A 15,896-nucleotide genomic window follows, 5' to 3' on the forward strand; every position below is an offset into this window, starting at 1 on the left:
GTGTGGGGTCTCCTAGAAGAAGGAATACTGGATTTAGTCATCACCACCCTTCTACCTCCTACTCACCTGCGCAGCCTGGCTCGGCAAAGCAATCCGGAGGCCAGAAGCGCTCGTTATGATGGCACACTCGAGAGCAATGCTGCAGCCAAATCCCCGGATCCGCAGTTCCTTTTCCTCAACTGCCTTCACCCCTACTGTTTGGCCTGGTTGCAGGTCACCTCGGACTGCTGGGTACTGGACATAGTATCTTGGGGCTATACCCTGCAATTTTTAGCCACCCCTCCTTTCCACCCCCCACTCCCCTGTCCCTCTTCAGGGATCCTTCTCACGACCAACTCCTTGTTCAGGAAGTCGAGAACCTTGTGCACCTGGGGGAAGCAGAGGAGGTCCCTTGGGACATGAATTGAAATGGGTTCTACTCCCGGTATTTCCTAATCCCGAAAGCAAAAGGAGGCCTCAGACCCATCCTGGAACTACATCGCATCAACCAGTCTCTCAAGAAGTTGAAGTTTTGCATGGTTTCCCTGGCCTCCATCATCCCTTCTCTGGATCCAGGAGACTGGTACGCCACTCTCGACTTATGGGACGCTTATTTCTACATTTCCATATTCCTGGGTCACAGGTGTTTCCTCCGCTTCGTAGTGGGCTGGCACCATTTTCAATTCATGGCGCTGCCCTTTGGGCCCAAGGGTGTTCACAAAATGCATGGTGCCAGTGGCGACTTACCTGAGACATCAAGGGGTCCAGATTTTCCGGTATCTCAACGACTGGATCATCAAGGGCAGGTCTTGGGAGCAGGTGCAGAGGATCCTCGATCTGGTGCGTTCCACCTGCCATGATCCGGGCCTGTTAATAAACATAAAAAAGGTCACATTGATGCCAATCCAGCACATTGAATTCATCGGGGTGGTCCTCGACATCACGCAAGCCAGAGCCTTCCTTCTGGAAGCATGTCGCCGACCACCTACCTGGCCCCAAGAACGTCTTGGCAGATCACCTCAGCAGGTCCTTCTCGTCTTGCCACAAATGGTCGCTACATCTGGAGGTGGTCAATATAATCTTCCAGAGGTAGGGGACTCCCCAGGTGGACCTGTTTGTGTCCAGGCAGAACAGAAAGTGCCACGTGTTCTGTTCAGTTCAGTGTCTGGACAGAGGTTCCCTTTCAGACGCCTTCCTCATTCCATGGTCAGGAGCGCTGATGTATGCCTTCCGGCCAGTGCCGTTAATTCACAGGGTCCTCATGAATGTCAAGCAGGACAGAGCAATGGTTATCCTAGCAGCTTCCACATGGCCCCGTCAGCACTGGTGCAGCATGTTGCTGAACCTTTTGGCATCTGCCCCTCTTCTACTGCCTCTTTGGCTGGATCTGCTGTCTCAGAACCACAGCAACCTGCTGCATCTGGACCTGGCAGTGCTGCACTTGAAGGCTTGGCTACTGCGTTTCTAAGCACAGACGAGCGGGCGTGCTCGACCAGTGTTCAACAGGTCTTGCTGGGTGGCAGGAAACCCTCCATTAGGGCAACCTTCCTGGCTAAATGGAAGAAGTTCGTGTACTGGGCCTCAGAGTGGCATCTTTGGGCCCAGCAGGCTTCGCTGCAGCATATATTGGATTATCTGCTGCACCTCAAACTCCAAGGGTTGTCCCTCTCTTCAGTTCAAGTCCATCTGGCCGCCACTTCAGCATTGCATCCTCCATTCCAAGGCAGGTCTCTCTTCGCCGATCCTATGACAGTGTGTTTTTTGAAGGATCTGGAGTGCCTTTGTCTGCACATCTGGGACCCGGTTCCCCCCTGGGACCTGAATCTTGTGCTGTAAAGGCTATGGGGTCTCCCTTTGAGCCTCTGGCTTCCTGCTCCCTCCTGCTTCTCTTCTGAAAGGTTTCGTTCCTGGTCGCAATAACGCTGGGCCGCAGGATGTCTGAGATCTGGGTGCTCACCTCAGAGCCGAACTATACTGTCTTCTATAAGGACAATGTCCAGCTGTGCTTGCAGCCGGCATTTCTTCCCAAGGTCGTTTCTCAGTTGCATACTGGCCAGGACATATACTTATCAGTCTTCTGTCCAAAGCCCCATGCGTCGGAGGAGGCTCGCAAGCTTCTCACCCCGGACATCAGGAGGGTGCTGGCATTCTACATGGATAGAAAGAAGCCATTCCGTAAGTCAATACAATTGTTTGTTGTGGTGGCAGACAGGATGAAATGTCGCCCAGTGTCTGCTCAGAGGATTTCATCCTGGATCACCGCCTGCATCTGCTACTGTTCTAAGCTGGCGAAGGTGCCTGCGCCGGCGATCATGACGGCACACTTGACGAGGGCACAGGCATCAGTTGGCAGCCTTCCTGGCACAGGTACCGATCCAAGAGATCTGTTGGGGCGCTACCTGGTCATCGTCCACATGTTCGCGTCGCATTACGCGCTGACCCAGCAGGCTCGAGACGACGCTGGCTTTGGCAGAGCAGTGATGCAAGACTGTGAACTCTGAGCCCACCTCCATTGATATTGCTTGTGAGTCACCTAGAATGGAATCGACATGAGCAAGCACTTGAAGAAGAAAAAATGGTTACCTACATTTCGTAACTGTTGTTCTTTGAGATGTGTTGCTCATGCCCATTCCATTACTCATCCTTCTGCCCCCTCTGTCAGAGCTGTCGGCAAGAAGGAACTGAGACAGCGTAGGCTGGCGGCGCCTGAAATACCAGCACATGAGTGCGGCACTCCAGGTGGCGCCTTGGCCTGCTGTATGGCTATTGCTAAGGCAAAAATTTCCGATGACTGCACACATGGGCGTTCACACACCTAGAATGGAATGGACATGAGCAACACATCTCGAAGAACAACAGTGACAAAAGGTAGCTAACCATTTTTTCCATAACTTGTTAGCAGAATAATTGCCCTGTGGGACATTCCGACCACATTATGTGGGAGTGGTAGTGAGCACATGGTTAAGGCACTGCCAGATGTCATGTGTTAGGGCAGGGGTTGGCAACCTATGGCACACGTGCCAAAGGTGGCACACGAGCCGATTTTTGATGGCCCGCCGCCGCTCTGGGGGTTTCCGCCGCTGGCTCCTGCCAGCCAGGGTCCCACTGCCGGTCCCACTCAGCGCCCGCTGCTGACCTGGGTGAAGTAACCCCAGGCTGGCCGCGGGCTGAGACCCCGGCTGGCAGGAGCTGGCGGCCAGAACCCCAGAGCGGCAGCGGGCTGAGCTGCTCAGTCGCTGCTCTGGGGTTCCAGCTGCTGGCCCCTTGCCAGCCGGGGTCCCCGCCGTAGCCCCACTCACCTTGCTTCCAGTTGGAGTTCCAGCGCAGGCCCCCTGCCAATCAGGGTCCAGGCCTCCAGCCCTGCTCAGCCCTACCAGCCGCCAGCTCAACTTACCTCAGCTGCTGATCTAGGGTTCCAGCCACTGACCTCCTTCCAACCGTTTAACAACTGATCACTCAGAAGCCTGTGTGCAGCTTAAAGTATCCAAATACGTGCCAGACATTGGAAAACTCAGCAAGGAAAAGCAAGGGCAAGGATCATACTAAACTGATAAGATCTGCATTTTCATTTAATTTTAAATAAAGCTTCTGAAACATTTTGAAAACCTTGTTTACCCTACATATAACAGTAGTTTGGTTTGTGATACAGGAGGGCCAGGGAGCAGTGGGAGAGTGGTAGAAGGGAAGTATATAAGCCCTAGGCTAATTAAGGCGTGGTTCCCTGTAGACTAGGGAGGACTGCTACAGGTTAATTGGAGCACCTGTACTCAATTAAGGCCCTGTTAGCAACCTAATAAACCCCCCTGCTTCAGGCAGTCAGGGAAGGAGAGGGGACTGGAGCTGGGAGGTGTGCTGTGAGACTTGGAAGATCAGAAAACCGGAGTAAGGGAGACCCTGCCCCAGCAGGGAAGGGAGACTCCTTCCCCCAGTGTTTAAGAACCGAAGGTACCCCACCCAAGTGGGAAGAGGGTAAGAACCCACAGGGGTTGAGAGGGGCTGGGACTCAGAGTGAGGAGCAAATCCAGATCCCTCCCCCGCTTCCCTCCTTTACCACCTTCCCGGGCCACTAGTGGGGCCCTTGGTGCCCCAAGAGCAGGGACAAGGGGTGACATTTTAGCCCTCCACCAAGAAAAGCGCAGGACCCACCATACTACATTGGCCATCTTGTCACAGGTTATATAATATATAGACTTATAGAGAGACCTTCTAAAAAACATTAACATTTATTACTGGCATGAGAAGCCTTAAATTAGAGTGTATAAATGAAGACTCGGCACACCACTTCTGAAAGGTTAAGGCACTGTGTTAGGGGCTTAAAGTTTGCTCAGAACAGTATTATTTGTAGGACTAATTTGAAATGGCAACTTCAGTTTGTAAAGTGCTTGAATTTTGTAGATAACTTTGAAGATGAGAGAACAATATAAGCCTAGTTATTAGTGTTGTAAAATAACACTAGTTAGGGGGAAAACTTTCCCACACTTATTTTTGACTTATTTTAAAAGCAAATATACAAGACATATGACATTATATGTAATTCTTTAATATGTGGTTGAGCAGTTAATTCTAGTGTTTAAGTTTTGGCATGTTCTGAATGTCTACTATGAGTCAGAAAATTACTGAATAGTTCAGTATAATCATAAATGAGCTGAAATATGGGGTGTTGTGAGTTAACAAAGTATGCAGACTATGCAAAATTACTCAAGATAATTAAGTCCAAAGCGGACTGTGAAGAGTTACAAAGGGAATCTGACAGAATTGAGTGACTGGGCAACAAAATGGCAGATGAAATTCAGTGTTGATAAATGCAAAGTAATGCACGTTGGAAAATATAATGCCAATTACACTGCTCTACAGCCAAAATACTTCTGAAATAAATGTAGTCAAACTTTACTAATTCTGGGTCACTGAGAACGAAAATGATGCTTAAAATTGTTGATTGGCTCTAGTTTTCAAGATATGCTATTGGGTCAGTATATACGACCCTTGACTTGGGAATGGCGGAGGATAAGTGAGTTATAAAGGGAAGGGATCTCAATTTAAACCAGAAATGACTAAAATACATCTTTGACTGGATCTATGAATAAGTCTATGACTGGGTTTGGACAGTACTTGCTTTTTAGGCAAAACAATGAATGATGAAATCTGAAGCTGGTGATGCAATTCATATCATGTATGATGCAATATGTTATTCCTAGAAGTCATGGATGATGCAATCATAATGAAGCTTACATCACTCTGCTGAACAAATTGCCCTAGATCAGCTCTAGAAATCATACAGTCTCGTGCTCTCTTATTTGTCAGTGTTTGATTTTGCAAAGGGACACATTTCTGTTTAGTCAAAGTGAGCAGAGATGCCTCGTACTTGTGTGAGCAGTGCAGATAACTTCTGCTATGTTTGTGGTGAAGTGACTTTTGCATCACAAAAGTGCAGTATAACCACTATGGTTAAGAAAGCCTATCACCTTTATTTTGGCTGCAAAATTGGAGATCAGGACAAGAGGTGGGCCCCACACATATGCTGCAACACTTGTGCAACAAATCTTCGCCAGTGGTTGAACAGGAAAAGGAAATCTATGCCTTTTGCAGTGCCAATGATTTGGAGAGAGCCAACAGATCATACCAGCAATTGTTACTTCTGCATGGTGCCTCCAGTTGGGAAAGGTGTGTCAAAGAAGAAAAAGTGGACTGTGCATTATCCAAACATTCCATCAGCTATACGCCCAGTACCCCACGGAGAAGGACTGCCGGTTCCTGATGCACCAGAATCATTCTCACTTGGGTCAGACGAGGAAGAGGATGAAACTTCTGGTCCTGAACCATCAATGTCACAGGACCCACATTTTCTCCCATCGTCCACCTCTGAACCACACCTCATAACACAAGGTGAACTGAATGACCTTGTCAGGGATTTGGAACTACCCAAGAATAAGGCAGAGCTGTTGGGCTCCAGACTACAGCAGTGGAATCTCCTGGCAGGTGATGTTAGGGTTTCCATGTTCCGTGACTGTCAAAAGGATCTTGTCCCATTCTTCTTCATGGAAGGTGATCTTGTAGCCTGAAACAACATCGATGGTGTGATGGCAGCCCTCAACATCGTTCACGATCCAGATGAGTGGAGACTGTTCATTGATTCATCGAAGACGAGTCTTAAAGCTGTTTTACTGTATAATGGCAATGTTTTGCCATCAATTCCAGTTGGTCATGCAATCCATATAAAGGAAACCTATGACAACATGAAACAACTTTTGAGGTGCATAAACTATGACCAACATCAGTGGCAGCTTTGTGGCAATTTGAAGGTTGTTGCTCTCTTGCTTGGTCTGCAGACTGGATACACAAAGTACTGCTGTTTTCTCTGCGAATGGGATAGTCGTGCAAGAGATTCCCACTACATCAAGAAAGATTGGCCACTCCGACAGTCATTGGAGCCTGGGAGGAAAAGTGTTCAACATCCACCACTTGTTGAATCAAGGAAGATTTTGTTACCACCCTAACACATCAAGCTGGGTCTGATGAAGAACTTTGTCAAGGCCATTGACAAAACACAAGCAGCTTTCAGGTACCTCCGTGGAAAATTTCCAAGGTTAAGTGAAGCTAAGATAAAGGAAGGTGTCTTTGTTGGTCCTCAGATTTGTGAACTTCTTCGAGATGATGCATTTGACCATGCACTGCTTGGCAAGGAAAAGACGGCATGGAAAGCCTTCCAGTTAGTGGCAATAAATGTTCTCAGAAACAACAAGGCAGACAACTACAGGTTGTTGGTGGAAAACCTCCTCAAGGCATACAAAAGCCTTGGTTGCAACATGTCACTAAAGATACATTTTTTGCACTCTCATCTAGATTTTTTTCCACCGAACTGCGGAGCAGTGAGCGACAAGCACGGCGAGCGATTTCACCAGGACATTGCAACAATGGAGAAACGCTATCCGGGCAAATGGAGCCCATCAATGCATGCAGACTATTGCTGGACAGTGACAAGAGATGCTCCATTTAATGAATACAAGAGACAAGCCAAGAAGCTTGAATAGGACTAAACTATGTACAGAATAGTTTTTTGCCTTTTGTTTCATAATAAATTTTATTTATATAACCCTTTTGCGGATTTTTAAAGTGTTACATAAACAGGACAGGTGAAATATTATCATGTAAAGCAACCATAAACACATGAAAAGACCTAGGTTTACAATTTATGATTAAAACTCTACTATCTACACAATATACATAGACATAAAATGTAAAAACTTAAATATCTTAGAAACAGTAGCCAGTTTTAATTGTCATATTTGAATTCAGCACATCAAAATACATAATAAATAGCACATTTTATCTCTGAAGCAGACGACTTCTCAAAAATTGTAGACCAGTGTTATATGTACAAAACGAAGGGATTAACACTCAAGAAAGAGATCTTGGAATCACTGTGGATAGTTCTCTGAAAACATCCGCTCAGTGTGCAGCAGCAGTTAAAAATGCTAAAAAAGGTAAGAACCGTTAGGGAAAGGAATAAATAATAAAACAGAAAATAAAATGCCATTATATAAATCCATGATACATCCACATCTTGAATACTGCATGCAATTCTGGTCATCCCATCTCAAAAAAGATAAATTAGAATTGGAAAAGGTGCAGAGATGGGAAACAGATATGTCCGGGGTATGGAACAGCTTCTATATGAGGAGAGTTTGAAGAGACTGGGACTGTTCAGTTTAGAAAAGAGATGACTAAGGGTGGATATGCTAGAGGTCTATAAAATCATGACTGGTGAGAAGAAAGTTAATAAGGAAGTGTTATTTACTCCTTCTCATAACACGAGAACTAGAGGTCACCCAAAGAAACTAATAGGCAACAGGTTTAAAACAAACACTGTGAAGTACTTCTTCACACAATGTACAGACAACCTGTGGAACTCGTTGCCAGGGAATGTTGTGAAGGCCAAAAGTATGGGTTCAAAAAAAGAATGAGATAAGTTCATGGAGGATAGATTCATCAATGACTATTAGCCAAGATGATCAGGGACTCAACCCCATGTTCTGGGTGTGTCTCAAACTCTGACTACCAGAAGCTGGGACTGGACGATGGGATGGATCAGTCAAAATTACCATGTTCTGTTAATTTCCTCTGAAGCAGCTGGTATGGGCCACTGTTGGAAGACAGGATACTGGGCTAGATGAACCACTGGTCTGACCCAGTATGGCTGTTCTTATGTCATTGTCATAGGCCTTGTAACATGACAGGGTTTTCTGAATAGGAGTTAAGATGAGACAGTGTTTCAGACAAGTTGTTATGACTGGGATTTTCAGCAGAGGACTTCAGGGTCACAATATTTCCTTCAGGGGAAGAGATTATTCAGGTCCTTCTATAATAATTTGGATTTACTGCAAGGAGAAGGCACTCCTGCAGTAGATTCAAAGGGAGGATCTGCTGCTACTTTTTGTTTCAGTGTCAAGAATGGCTTGATAGCTGCTGCTTTTCTGTGGCTGGAGGTTTAGTCATGGCAGGCACATAATCTATTCCTGGATGGATTTTTGAATGCAATTTGTTCCTTTATAGTTAAGAGCACATTCAGCAGTCAGTTCAACAGAGCTCCATTAAACCCCTTTTACTCTGGTGCATGAAATCACTGCCCACTCCTCCCAACCCTTATATAAGTGGTACCTCAGTGCAGTAGGAGTCAATCTATAACCTAGTGGTTAATCTGCTACCTTGCAGCAGACCCTGCCCTTATCCGGGTGGCTAATACTATATGCTACTATCTGGCAAACTAGGGTTTAGTTCCTATTCCTGATAATAATAACTTTCCATTTGTATATTATCTTTTATTTAAGAGTCTTAATGTCAGATTCTATTCTGAGAAGTAACTATGAAAATGGATAGCCCTGTAGCTTAGTTGTTAATATTCTGTGCAGAATGTAGGAAGCCCTGGGTTCAATTCCAAGTCTTTCTAGTGTGCTCTTCTAATCGCCCTGGTGTCTGGCTGCACGTAATCAGTGGCCAGGCGATTTGCCTCAGCCTCCCACCCCGCCATAAAGGTCTCCCCCTTACTCTCACAGAGATTGTGGAGCACAGAGCAAGCAGCAATAACAATGGGAATATTGGTTTGGCTGAGGTCTGACCGAGTCAGTAACGTGTGCCAGCGACCCTTTAAACGTCCCAATGCACTTTCTACCACCATTCTGCACTTGCTCAGCCTGTAGTTGAGTAGCTCCTGACTACTGTCCAGGCTGCCTGTGTATGGCTTCATGAGCCATGGCATTAAGGGGTAGGCTGGGTCCCCCAGGATAACTATAGGCATTTCAACATCCCCAACGGTTACTTTCTGGTCTGGGAAGTAAATCCCTTGCTGCAGCCGTTTAAACAGAGTAGTGTTCCTGAAGACGCGAGCGTCGTGAACCCTTCCCGGCCATCCCACGGTGACGTTGGTGAAACGTCCCTTGTGATCCACCAGTGCTTGCAGCACCATTGAAAAGTACCCTTTGCAGTTTATGTACTGGCTACTCTGGTGCTCCGGTGCCAAGATAGGGATATGGGTTCCATCTATCGCCCCACCACAGTTAGGGAATCCCATTGCAGCAAAGCCATCCACTATGACCTGCACATTTCCCAGAGTCACTACCTTTGGTAGCAGCAGCTCAGTGATTGCTTTGGCTGCTTGCATCACAGCAGCCCCCACAGTAGATTTGCCCACTCCAAATTGATTCCCGACTGACCGGTAGCTGTCTGGCATTGCAAGCTTCCACAGGGCTATCGCCACTCGCTTCTCAACTGTGAGGGCTGCTTTCATCTTGGCGCTTCAGGGCAGGGGAAAGCAAGTCACAAAGTTCCATGAAAGTGCCCTTATGCATGCGAAAGTATCGCAGCCACTGGGAATCGTCCCACACCTGCAACACTATGTGGTCCCACCAGTCTGCTTGTTTCCCGGGCCCAGAATCGGCGTTCGACGGCTATAACCTGCCCCATTAACAGCATGATCTCCAAAGCACCGGGGCCCGCGGTTTGATAGAATTCTGTGTCCATGTCCTCATCACTCTCGTCGCCGCACTGCCATATCCACCTCCTCCTCACCTGGTTTTGCAGGTTCTGGTTCAGTATAAACTGCACGATAACACTGGTGTTTACAATGTTCATGACTGCTGTTTTGAGCTGAGCAGGCTCCATGCTTGCCGTGGTATGGCGTCTGCACAGTTCACCCAGGAAAAAAGGCGCAAAACAGTGGTCTGCCGTTGCTTTCCTGGAGGGAGGGGGAGGATGTACCCAGAATCACCCGCGACAATGTTTTTGGCCCCATCAGGCATTGGGATCTCAACCCAGAATTCCAATGGGCGGAGGAGACTGCGGGAACTATGGGATAGCTATGGGATAGCTACCCACAGTGCAACGCTCCGGAAGTCGACACTAGCCTCAGTACATGGATGCACACCACCAAATTAATGTGCTTAGTGTGGCCACATACACTCGACTTTATACAATCGGTTGCCAAAAATCAAATTCTGTAAATTCGGATTAAATCTGTATTGTAGACATACCCTTTGAAGCACCTGGCACCATCCACTGTCAAAAGAGAGAATACCGGGCTGGATGGACCATTGGTCTGACCCAGTATAGCCATTCTTATGTTTTTAAATTGTGAGTGAGTGTGTGTGTAGATCTGTAAGATACGTCCACAGTGAATGTTGCTACTTTATTTCCCTTTCCAAGCTTGATTTTTTTCCTTTTTAAAAGGAATTCAATTCAAATTTTTGAGCTGTGGCTAGTGGACAGTTTTTGTCTAAATGTGAAGTAATTAGGTCAAACCATTTGGAGGTGGGAGAGCCAGGAAAAATAGCTTTCACTTACGTTTGGAATTTGTTTTGTACATTTTTAATCTCCTGAACACCTTGTCTAAGGACCTTTAAATGAAGGCTATCTGTAAGATCTCAGGAGTACTTGTGTACCAACTTGAAGGAAGGGAAGGGTGTATTTGTGAAGTTATTTGTCATCATCCTTCTTGAATTGTTGACATCCGAACTGGACACAGTATTGCAGCAGTGGTAGCACTAGTGTCAATTTCCAAATACAGAGGTAAAATAACCTCTCTTCTCCTACTTGAGATGTCCCTGTTTGTTTATCCCAGGACAGCATTAGCTTTTTTGGCTTTTTTTCAGAATCACTGGTTCCCAGGATAGAGTCCCCCATCCTGTAAGTATGGCCTGTGTTCTTTATTCCCAGATGTATACATTTATATGTAGCCATATTGAAATGTATACTGTTTGCCAAGCAATCCAGATTGCTCTGAAGCAGTAACCTGTCTTCTTCATTATTTACCATTCCCCCAATTTTTTGTGTCATCTGCAAACTTTATCAGTGATGATTTTGTTTTTTCTTCCAGGTCATTGATAAAAGATGTCAAATAGTGTAGGGCCACTGGAAACAGACCTGTCCGATGTTCATTTCCCATTTAAAGATACATTTTGAGACCTACAATTTAGACAGGGTTTAATCCATTTAATGTGTGCCATGTTAGTTTTATATTGTTCTAGTAGAGTGCGGGTCCGGGCTCCCCCCCCCCATACCCCCCCGATTAATCACTGAGACTGGGAGACAACAGAGACTGCAAGGGAGGATAGCTTCTCCTCACCTCCCTCGCTGGCTTATGATAAAAATGGCTCAGTAGACTGTGACCCTTGTCTCTCTAGAGAGAGAAGGGTTAAGGGCAGGGTCACAGTGAGCCTCTGAGGCTAGCGAAATCCATCAGGAAATGCAGGACCCACGGAGACAAGGACAGAGGTTTGTCACGCCTTTATCAACCAAACTTGTAATCTCGTCAAAAAAAATATCAAGTTAGTTTGACAGGATCTGTTTTCCATAAGCCCATGTTGATTTGAATTAATTACATTGCCCTCCTTGAGTTCACTATTAATCAAGTCCCATATCAGCTGCTCTATTATCTTGCATGGGATCAATGTCAGGCTGACAGGCCTATTATTACTTAGGTCATCCCATTTATCCTTTTTAAATATTAGCACATTAGCTTTCTTCTGGAACTTCCCCAGTGCTCCAAGACTTATTGAAAAATCAACATTAACGTTCCAGCAAATGCCAGAGCCAACTCTTTTAAAACTTTTGGATGCAACTTATCTGGACCTGCTGATTTAAAAATGTCCGACTTTGCAGGATGTTAAACAGAACCTACTAGAGTTATTAGTGGAATGAAAAGAGTGTTATCACCATATGAGGAGACTGTATCACTTCTGTTCCCCCCCCCAATAATGAACAGAAATATGTATTGAACATCTCAGCCTTTTCTGTATTATTATTGATAATTCTACTATTTCCATCTAATAATGGAGTAGTACCTTTGTGAGGATTATTTTTGTTCCTAATATATTTAAACAACTTTCTTATTGTCCTTAACTCTGTTGGGTGTAGATTTCTCCTAGTGTTCCTTCAGCAGCCAACATAGCAGAGACACTGGAGGGAGGCTGATGCATCTCTGCTGTTATCTACAGGGTAAAAGTGTAGAGCTTAAGTAGCTTAGGTGCCTGATCTGTGTTTTTCAGTTCTTGCCAATATTTGATTTTCTTTTAAATTTAATCTTAACTCTGAATTTTGTGGGTTTCTCATAGCTATTTGATAAATACAAAGTTCTTGTGTAAGGATTTTAACCTTTCTTTACAAAAATACTCTCAAGTTTGGGTTATCAACATTTTTTCCTCACTCTGGAACAGTCTCTAAAGGAAAGGAGTAGAAGCGCCGAAGTTTGAGACATCTAAATTAAACTGGCAGATATACTGTAATAAATAATCCTGCACAGGTCCTGGGGGATGGTCTGGATGGGCCCCAAATCTATTTCCTCTGTCTAACTTCCAGGATTCCAGACCTTTTACCTAAATAAATAGACATTTAATGTTTGTTGACTGAAATACTGTGTGGCTCATAGAAACCAGAATTACGGTGTGAATGTGGAATATGTTGTATCTTACATCTCCAGTATAATACCGATTATCTGAACTCTGGGTAGTTGAAGCTCTCTCAGCCTCCAGACCTTATTATAACCAAATGTCTTGCTCCTCTAAAACCCTGTTTTCTTAAAAGGCTTTATATGCTTGCAAAATCTAATGTGTTTTGCAGTATCTGAAAAGTTTCAGCAGTGCCCAGAAAAGTGTTTGTGCACAAAGCTCAATGCTTACAGAGAACATAAAACAAACAAACAAATCCCAACCCCCCCACAAAGAAGTTGGAGTAAGTACAAACAGCTTCATTTTCACAGGATTATGTCAGTGGCAGCAGACTAGCCATATTATAAATGATCTTTACAGAACGCAATTAGATCAGCAGGGAGAGAAGCCAAATCCTTAGTGCATTGTAGCTTTTTTTCTTGGTCTCTGTAACCTTGCTGTAATATCATGAAGAAGAATAGTAGTGAAATGTTAGCCATGTGGCTTCTTCAGAATGATCGAATGACTGTCAGTGTCTGCAAGGAAAATTAGCTGCAAATGCTGCACAGCAGAAGACTATAGTTTTGAGACAGTTATCTGCAGGAAGAAAACTTAGAGGAAAGCTGCCACAAATAACCTTAACTTTGTCTCCTGTATTTGCCTCAACCAAAGCTGTCTGGCTTGCAGAGTTTACGGACTCTGCTATTCTTTTATCATTCTACTGATTTTCACAAATCCCTACTCCCAAAATTATTCAAGTTATGTTCCTTTTTAATAACCATACTCTAACAGTTGTAAGCCACTAGTGTGTCCATTATTAGGCTATTGGAGTACTCTTCAGGTGGATGAAAACATCTAGCTTTCAGTCTTGTGTCTCCAGTGCACTCCAGGCTGATACAAATGCAGTAGCTCCTCACTTAACATTGTAGTTATGTTCCTGAAAAATGCTACTTTAAACGAAACTATGTTAAGCAAATCCAATTTCCCCATAAGAATTAATGTAAAGGGGGCAGGGGGGGTGTTAGGTTCCAGTGAAATTTTTTTCACCAGACAAAAAACACCATATATATATATGAGTATAAGTTTTAAACAATTTAATACTGTACACAGCAATGATGATTGTGAAGTTTGGTTGAGGTGGTGAAGTTAGAGGGTGGGATATTTCCCAGTGAATGCCTTACTGCTAAATGATGAACTAGCATTCGGCTGAGCCCTCAAGGCGTAACACATTGTTAATGTAGCCTCACGCTCTACAAGGCAGCACGAATGGAGGGAGGGGAGATAGCATGGCAGACAGAGACACACACCCTGTGTGTGTGTGGGAGAGAGAGAGAGAGATGTGCATTGCCCCTTTAAGTATGCTGACACCATTCTAAGTACATTGCCTTTAAAAAGATCAAGAAGTTGAGACAGGAGCTGTGGCCAGCAAGCTCTCTCTGTCCTGAGCCCTGTCCTGTCCCCACCCTGCTCTATATGGAGAAGGGGTAAGCGGGTTGCAGGAGTAGGGGGGAGGGGGACACTCACATTAGTCCTCCCTCTTTCCCCCTCCCCTGCACAGCAAGCGGGAGGCTCCCGGAAGCAGCTCCAAGGCAGAGGGCAAGAGCGGCACATGGCAGTGCGGGGACAGGCAGCTGAACTGCCGGCAATTGATAGCCTGCTGGGCGGCTGCTGCACAGGGAACTTAGGGGAGCAGGGAGCTGATAAGGGAGCTGCCAGTCCACCCTGTTTCCAAGCTCCCCGCAAGCAGTGGACAAAGCAGGCAGCTACCAAAAAATGTTATAAGGGAGCATTGTGCAACTTTAAACGAGCATGTTCCCTTGACAAGCAAGGTAACATTGAAACAATGTTAACCGGGACGACTTTTAAGTGAGGAGTTACTGTATAACACCACCATACACCGTGTTGTGGTTTATTGGAAGTTGTTCCTTATCTTTAACTATGTTTCTCCATAATAAAGCAAGAACACAATTCCCATTCCTAGGCTATGCAGAAAAGAAACTCCATGGAAGATTTGTTAAGGCAGGAGTAGCAAACTAACTCCAGATAATGCTAGTGTGGACCATGGCCATTCTTGTCTTTAACAGGGTGCTTTCAGGTCATCTTAGGTCTCAAATTTATATCCTTTTATTACATTGATCAATGGAAATGTTTCTGTGCTTGGTTTTATTCCAGTGGAAGCAGTGTCAGATTGAGATATTGAAAGAGAAGGTGCTGGAACAAACTGATAAATTAAAGAGCAGCAAGGCCTCCATTCTCATCCTCCTTGACCTTTGACATGGTCAACCACTCTGTACTTTTTAAAATCCTGTCCTCTGTTGGCTTTTCCTGCTTCTCTTCCTGCCTGTTCAATCCCTCCTTTGGCAACTCGTTTGGTTCAGTAAAAGGGCCTTCGTGTAAATCAGAATCAGACTCAGAGTTTGGAAGGATAAATTCTTAGGCTTTAGGTTATAAACTAACATTGAGGACAATAGGAAAAAACTTCCCTTGCAACACAGTGCAGGGTTGTTGCCTGCAAACCCAAGAGTTTATTTACCAGTGCCTTGTTCAGTCCAGTTTTAAATAGCCTCTGAAATAGTATCTCAAGGGGACTGGTAGACATCTCATAATTTGAGTGAATGTCACTATTCACAAATTTCCTGACACTGAGCCTACATTTTCTTTAATTTCATTCTGTTGCTCTTCATCCTCCTGATACCACCGTGCACAATCCTGTCTGCTTGATGCTCATACCTGTTGGTTACAGTATGCTGTAATGTAGTGCATATAATCACTGTAGTTGATGACTATGTCCCCTCTTAGTCAAGATTTTTACAAACTGTGCATGTTAAGTTCTTTACCATTCTTCATAAATTGGTCCCTAAAAATCATTTGCTGCACAAGCACAGCAGTTGTCCTGCACTCCTGTATATGGTGGGTACCAGTTTGTGCCAAGGAAATATGGAAGAGTACAGGTCAGAAAAGAGAAGAAATTGGGACATAATTCTTTCATTCCCTCTGTGATCT

At 45.0% G+C, this 15,896-nt stretch overlaps 1 protein-coding gene across 8 annotated transcripts in view; it reads left to right on the top strand.

Moving 5' to 3' along the window:
• The window catches only part of ATF6 (activating transcription factor 6), a 343,638-nt gene that overhangs the window by 76,977 nt on the left and 250,765 nt on the right, over nt 1–15,896 (top strand). The gene's annotated exons all lie outside the window — the stretch shown is intronic.

The sequence above is a fragment of the Trachemys scripta genome, chromosome 8 (genome assembly GCF_013100865.1).
Source record: "Trachemys scripta elegans isolate TJP31775 chromosome 8, CAS_Tse_1.0, whole genome shotgun sequence".
Taxonomy (NCBI): Eukaryota; Metazoa; Chordata; order Testudines; family Emydidae; genus Trachemys; species Trachemys scripta.